We start from the raw sequence: 7,025 nt of genomic DNA on the forward strand, positions 1-7,025 counted from the left end.
AATGGTTGTAAAGTCACATGGTACTAACTTTAGTAAAGATGGTTACCAGCCACATGTTTGCTTCTATCCACCTAAGATGGCAGCCAGCTGTAAGACTCGAATCAAGCCTTAACTACTTAGAGACTCCCTTGAATGAGACAAGAGATTGGAGGGGCAGGAGCAGAGAGTGGCAGAGAGGCAGAGGCAGGAGGATTATCCACCAGTTTGAGGCAAGTTAGGTTTTCACCAATAGACCCTGTGTTGGTTTGTTTTTTTTAAGGAGAAAAAAAAAATGAAAAAAGTCACTTGCATTTCTATATGGTAGCAATGAGCAAGCTGAAAATGAAATTACAAGATGGTTTCATTTAATAATAAATTCCAAAGTAATAAAATATGCAACAGTGAATTAAACAGATAAAAGACAAGCATGGAAATTCATGTCTGTAATCCCAGTCTTTAGGAAGTGAAGGCAGGAGACTTGCCCTTGGTCTCAGAAACCGACAGATATAAAGACAGACAGACACACACACACTCACACCAAACAACCACAAAATTTATGAAAACTATAAAGAATTGCAAGGAATTAAATAAAAACCTGAATAAGGGGCTGGGGAGATGGCTCAGCGGTTGAGGGCACTGACTGCTTTTCTAGAGGTCCTGAGTTCAATTCCCAGCAACCACAAGGTAGCTCACAACCATCTGTGATGTGATCTGATGCCCTCTTCTGGTGTGTCTGAAGACAATGACAGTGCACTAATATGCATAAAATAAATACATTAAAAAAAAAAAAACAAGTTTGGAAATCATCCCGGTGGCTAGGAAAGTAAAGCAGGCTAGGACATGTGTCGGATATGTGCAAACCTTAGACTCTATTCACAGAACTCAAAAGAGAAAGGGAGAGAGAGAGAGACTGCATGTCCCTGAGTCAGAAAAGAGATGTACAGAGAATGAAAGCAGACTTGCATGTTGCTGATACCAGCAGTAGGATGTGGAGGGGAGAGCCTTCTTTGCAGAGGAAAAGGGCACTTAGAGTCATACAGGTGTTTGTTTATTTTTGTTTTTTGTTTGGCTATTACACTTGGTTTTGAAGTCTGCGGTGATCTTGGCAGCTATAGGTGCATTGTAACAGAGATGTTTCTACATATGTTTGCATTAGTGGGTCTGCACTGCGTGAAGCTGGTCCTGGAGGTGCAGGCCTGGAATTCTAGCTTCTGATCAGGTAGGTCAAAAGTTCAGGGTCTTCCACTTCTGGGCATATACCCCAGAGACACTCCAATATACAACAAAGATACATGCACCACAATGTTCATAGCAGCTTTATTTATAATAGTCAGAAGCTGGAAAGAACCCAGATGTCCTTCAGTAGATGAATGGATACAAAAATTGTGGTACATTTACACAATGGAATACTACTCAGCTATCAGAAACAATGACTTAACCAAATTCTTAAGAAAATGGCTGCATCTAGAGAATATCATCCTGAGTGAGATAACCCAGTCACAAAAGAACAGACATAATATGCAGTCACTGATAGTGGGATGCTAACCCCAGAGGCTCAGACTGCCCCAGAAACAACTTACAGACTGTGTGACGTTCAAGAAAAAAACAAAACAAAACAAAACAAAAAACATTATGCTCAATCCTTACACACCAAGAAAATGTTGGCTAATTCCGGGTTACATCCTGTTTTACATCTACTTTTTGCTCATTGTAACTAGTAAGACCTTAATGTAGAGTATCAAACCTTAAAACAAAAGAAAAAAAAAAAAAAAAAGCCAAGCACTGACAAAAATGTATTTGAATACATTTATGCAAAAATGTTTAAATTTTTTTCTTTTATCTTTGTTTTTTAAAATAAAGTTAAAAAAAAAGTTCAGGGTCAGCCTAAGCAAATGTTGTAAGGCCCTCTCTCAAAATTAAAAGCAAAATGTGTAGGCAGAACTCGGTGGTGACTCGCTTGCCTCACACTTGTGAGGCCCATGGTTCTATCTGTCAAAACGATTGTACAGGTATGCTAACAATAACCGCACAGGAAGCACTGTGAGTGGGTGGGGTGTGGCATACAGGATGTAGTTTAAATTACTCAGGATTAGAATATGCAGCTCAGTTAGTCCCTGACTAGCATTTAAAATAAATCTGTCCATCCCCAGTACTAGGTAAACCAGGCTTGGTGGAACTTGCCTGTAATCCCAGTACTTAGGAGGCAGAGGCCAAAAGGTCTAAAGTTCAAAGTCATCCTCAGCTGCATAGTGACCTTGGGGCCAGCCTGGGCTACCTGAGACTGTCCTTCTTCTTCTTCTTCTTCTTCTTCTTCTTCTTCTTCTTCTTCTTCTTCTTCTTCTCCTTCTCCTTCTCCTTCTCCTTCTCCTTCTCCTTCTCCTTCTCCTTCTCCTTCTCCTTCTCCTTCCTCTTCTTCCTCTTCTTCTTTTTCCTCTTCTTCCTCTTCCTCCTCTTCCTCCTCTTCCTCCTCCTCCTCCTCCTCCTTCTCCTTCTCCTTCTTCTTCTTCTCCCTCCTTCTCTTCCTCCTCCTCCTCCTTCTTTAGCTTTTGGAACAAAGTCAAAGGACTTCAGGGACCATGGCTTGCCATATTATGCACAATGACCTGAGCTTGGATCCTCTGCAGCAATGGGAAAGGAGAGCATCTTGTACAGGGAATCTCGGTGTCAAGGGAACGGAGGCAGCATAGACTCGAAGGCTCACTTGTCAGCTAATCTCACTGGTGAGCTGTGGATTCAGCAAGAGACAAAAGGAGAGCAACGAAGGAAGACACTCAATGTCAGACTCTGGCCTTCACGTGCACATAGCAAGCAAACATGAATCACACACACACACACAATCATAAAGTTCATCCCCCTTTTTATTGTTTTAAAGATTTATCTATTTATTATATATAAATACACTGTAGCTGTCTTCAGACACACATTGGATCCAATTACAGATGGTTGTGAGCCACCCTGTGGTTGCTGGGAATTGAACTAAGGACCTCTGGAAGAGCAGTCAGTGGTACTCTTAACCACTGAGCCATCTCTCCAGCCCTCATCCCCCCTTTTTAAAGGTGAGGACTGGACATAAATGAGGCTGGGGTGTTCCACAGGTTTTCCTGAGCTCTGCTTGGCTTTCCTTCCTCCATCTCATTTTCATTTTGTTTCAGGTTTTGACTTTTCTTCTCTTTCCTCTCGTTCTCCCCTCCCCTTCCCTTACCCTCTTTCCTTTCCCTCTTTTCCCTCTCTCTGTCCTTTCAGATAAGAGTTTTATTGTGTTGTCCAGGCTGATCTAGAATCATTTATCCCCCTGCCTCAGCCTCTTTGGTACTGGAATTATAAGTGTGCACCACTACACCTGGCTGGATTTTCTTTGGTTGTCTCACAATCAACCAACTACAGCTTAATTGTGCACTCATGCATACATACGTGTGTGTGTGTGTGTGTGTGTGTGTGTGTGTGTGTGTGTCTGTGTGTGCTCTCTTGTGTGCATATGGAGGCCAGCGACTGGCATTGAAAATCTTCCTCAGTCCCTCGATCCACCTTACTGGGCCAGGCCTCTCAGTGGAACTCTGGGAGCTTACCGATTCAGGCTAACCTAACCTGCTCTGGGGTCCCCTGTCTCAGGCTTTCTGAGTGCTGGAATTACCTGCAAGCTACAGAGTTCTTCTCCTGCGACACTGGCTGATCCTATCAGGCTGAGAGGATTTAGAGCCCCTGAGGTGATATGCCTCTAGGTAGGCCTGTGATATCTTCCTATGGGAGATTAGCCGAGATGGGAAAATCTACCCTGCACGCTGGTGGCTCCATCTCATGGGCAGAGTCCCAGGCTGACCCAAAAGGACGCCAGCATTCACCTTTCTGACTACTAATGCAGTGTTACCCACTGCCTCAGCTCCCGTGGCCATACCGTCCCTGTTACAGTGACCACTCAGAAACTGTGAGCCAAATAAACCCTTTCTTGAATTGCCTCATCAGGGACTTTGTCGTAGCAATGAGAAAAAGTAACTAGCAAACTACCTCTAGTTTCTGTAAAGTAATTTTAGCTGTAAAAACAGCCAGTGTTTCAACAATAGACTATTCTGAATTAAAAAGAAGCAAGTTAGGAAGTGGAGAGATACTGAGGCTTCCTTGCCCAACTGTGGTGGTTTGAATAAAAATGGCCCCATGGGCTCATATGTTTGAATGTTGAGTCATTAGGGAGTAGCAATACTTGACAGGGATTAGGAGGTGTGTCCTTGTTGGAGTAGGTGTGGCCTTCTTGAAGGAAGTGTGTCATTGGGGCTGGGCTTTGGGGTTTCAAAAACCCAAGCCAGACTCCATGTCTTACTCTTTCTGGGGCCTGCTCATCCAAATGTGGAAGTCTTGGCTCCTTTCCCACCACCACGTCTGCCTGTGTGCTGCCAGGCTTCCCACAATGATGATACTGGACCAAACCTCTAAACCTGTAAGCCAGCCCCAACCAAACATTTTCTTGCTGTGGTCAAGGTGTCTCTTCACAGCAACAGAAACCATAAGGCACCAACTATGCTGTGAATCTAAGCTATCTTAGAAATGGTTGATTCTCAGATTCATTGAACACATAGCAGATTCACTACTTGCTAAGCATAGAGATTTGCTCAAGTTTCTAATGAAACTGTTTCTCTAAAATTAGATATCCAGAGGGCTGGAGAGATGCTAAGATTGCTAAGAGCACCAGCTGTCCTTCCAGAGGACCCAGGTTCGATTCCTGGCACCCACAGAGCGGTTCAGAACCATCTGTAACTCCAGTCAGCAGTGATCTGACTCCCTCTTCTGGCCTCCTTGGGCATTGCATGCATGTGGTCCAGAGACATGCATGGAAGCAAAACACCCATTCTCATTAAAAAAAAAAAAAAAAAAAGCTCTCTTCCTGTTCTCCACCATGGCGCAAGATCAGGGTGAAAAGGAGAACCCCATGCGGGAACTTTGAATCCGCAAACTCTGCCTCAATATCTGTGTGGGGGAGAGCGGAGACAGACTGACCCGGGCAGACAAGGTGTTGGAGCAGCTCACAGGCCAGACCCCTGTGTTTTCCAAAGCTAGATACACTGTCAGGTCCTTCGGCATCCGGAGAAATGAAAAAATTGCTGTTCACTGCACAGTCCGTGGAGCCAAAGCAGAGGAGATTCTGGAAAAAGGCCTGAAGGTGCGAGAGTACGAACTTCGGAAAAATAACTTCTCCGATACTGGAAACTTCGGGTTTGGGATTCAGGAGCACATCGACCTGGGCATCAAATATGACCCAAGCATTGGCATCTATGGCCTGGATTTCTATGTGGTGCTGGGTAGGCCAGGTTTCAGCATCACAGACAAGAAGCGCAGAACAGGCTGCATTGGGGCGAAACACAGAATCAGCAAAGAGGAGGCCATGCGCTGGTTCCAGCAGAAGTATGATGGGATCATCCTTCCTGGCAAATAAATTTTATCCAAAAGACCAATAAAATTTTCTCAGAAATGCAAAAAAAAAAATCTCAAAATATTAAAATGAATAAATAAATTAAAATAAAATGAAATGAAATATCCAATTACACTAGACATGATAGTGCATTCCTGTCTTTCTGGCTCTTGGGAGGCAGCTTACCTGCCTGTGTAGCATTTGTGCCACGTGGGTGCTGCAAACTGAGCAGCTGCTGAGATAAGCTTAGTGACAACGGCCAGCTTTCTACACAATGGTTAAAAAGGAGAAAATCCGGAAACAGACTCTCCTTCCCCAGGTGGCCGTTAACAGCCAATAGCTTCTCAGCTAGGGGTGGGATTTCCTATGCCCCACCCTCCTCTATCCTGGAAGCTTTTCTGGCTTGATTTTGTGCAGGTTTTATACATACTGTCACCGCCGCCGCGAGCTCCTGTGTGCATCAGATCTATCAGGCACAGAAAATGTCACTTTGCGGAAGTCTTCCGTAACCTCTGGCCCTTAGTGATCATTTTGAGAAGACATTTTAAGAATTATTTGAGAAGTCATCAATGTATTTTTTTTTAATGTTTGTTTAGGTTTTGGTCTTTGTTCTTGAGATAAGGTCTCCTGGAACTCACCATGTAGATCGGGCTTCGAACTCATGCACCCGTCTCTGCCTCCCGAGTGCTGACTGAAGGCGTGCACCACCACACAGGTCCTCCTAGGTTGATCCTCATCTCTTAGCCCTTCCCAACTTCAAGCCACTGTTATTATTACTTAATAACTCCTCAACCCCAGTTTCTACTGTCCATATACTTCTGGGTGTGGGACTATTCTCTGGAGCATGATTTACCCACCAGGGAGGGACCTTAAAGAAAACCAACTCTGCCTCCTCCAGAAACCAAAATTTGTCCATAGCACATCCATTAGAAGTGAGACCCACGGATCTCTTTCTACTTCATGCTAGAATACTGACTAGCATGATCTTGCGGGGGAGTCCTGTACATCATACACAACTGCTGTGAATCCCTGGGTGCAACAGTCCTTTTATGTCTAGAAGATGCTGTTGTGCTAGCCCCTGAGTCCTTCCTAACCTCTGCTCCTCCCAGCCTCCCTTCCACCATGGTCCCTGAGGTTTCAGGAGTGATGTGATGCCCCATTTGTGGCTAAGCACTTGACAGTCCCTCATTTTGACCAGGCAACCATCATTCAGTACACAGAACAACCTCTCTGATGCCGTCTGGGAGCTGCATTAATCTATGGGTCTATAAGACCCTAAAGACACAGAAATGGCTGAAGTCAGACTCAGAGACTTTCCGGTCATCCCAAGGCTGTGAGATCCTGCCTGTGCCTGACAAATAAAAACAATGGCCCAGAGTAATTCTCAGAAAAACCGCAGAATATACTGACTGATAGCCACCTGACCCTCTAGAAAGCCCTAGATAGGGTCCTGACGCATGTCATAATTAGCTCTTGCTCTAACCACCCAATTTTGAGAAACAAAACAAGGAAAAAACCCCCCAGAATTTGCTGGCTAACAGCCACAAAGTCTTATAGAAAAGACCCAAATATACATCATCATTAGTCTAAACCCCCTTATCCAATAAATCCAAAGGTCACTAAAACCCACCAATGTGATGTCACCACC

At 44.4% G+C, this 7,025-nt stretch overlaps 1 pseudogene across 1 annotated transcript; it reads left to right on the forward strand.

The window, feature by feature from the left end:
- The first annotated feature begins 4,864 nt into the window (after nt 1-4,864).
- LOC308413933 (large ribosomal subunit protein uL5-like) lies at nt 4,865-5,420 on the forward strand (annotated as a pseudogene). Its single transcript has one exon. The product of its transcript is annotated as a large ribosomal subunit protein uL5-like (transcript).
- Nucleotides 5,421-7,025: the final 1,605 nt, after the last annotated feature.

Source organism: Micromys minutus, assembly GCF_963924665.1.
Source record: "Micromys minutus genome assembly, chromosome: 1".
NCBI classification, from domain to species: Eukaryota; Metazoa; Chordata; class Mammalia; order Rodentia; family Muridae; genus Micromys; species Micromys minutus.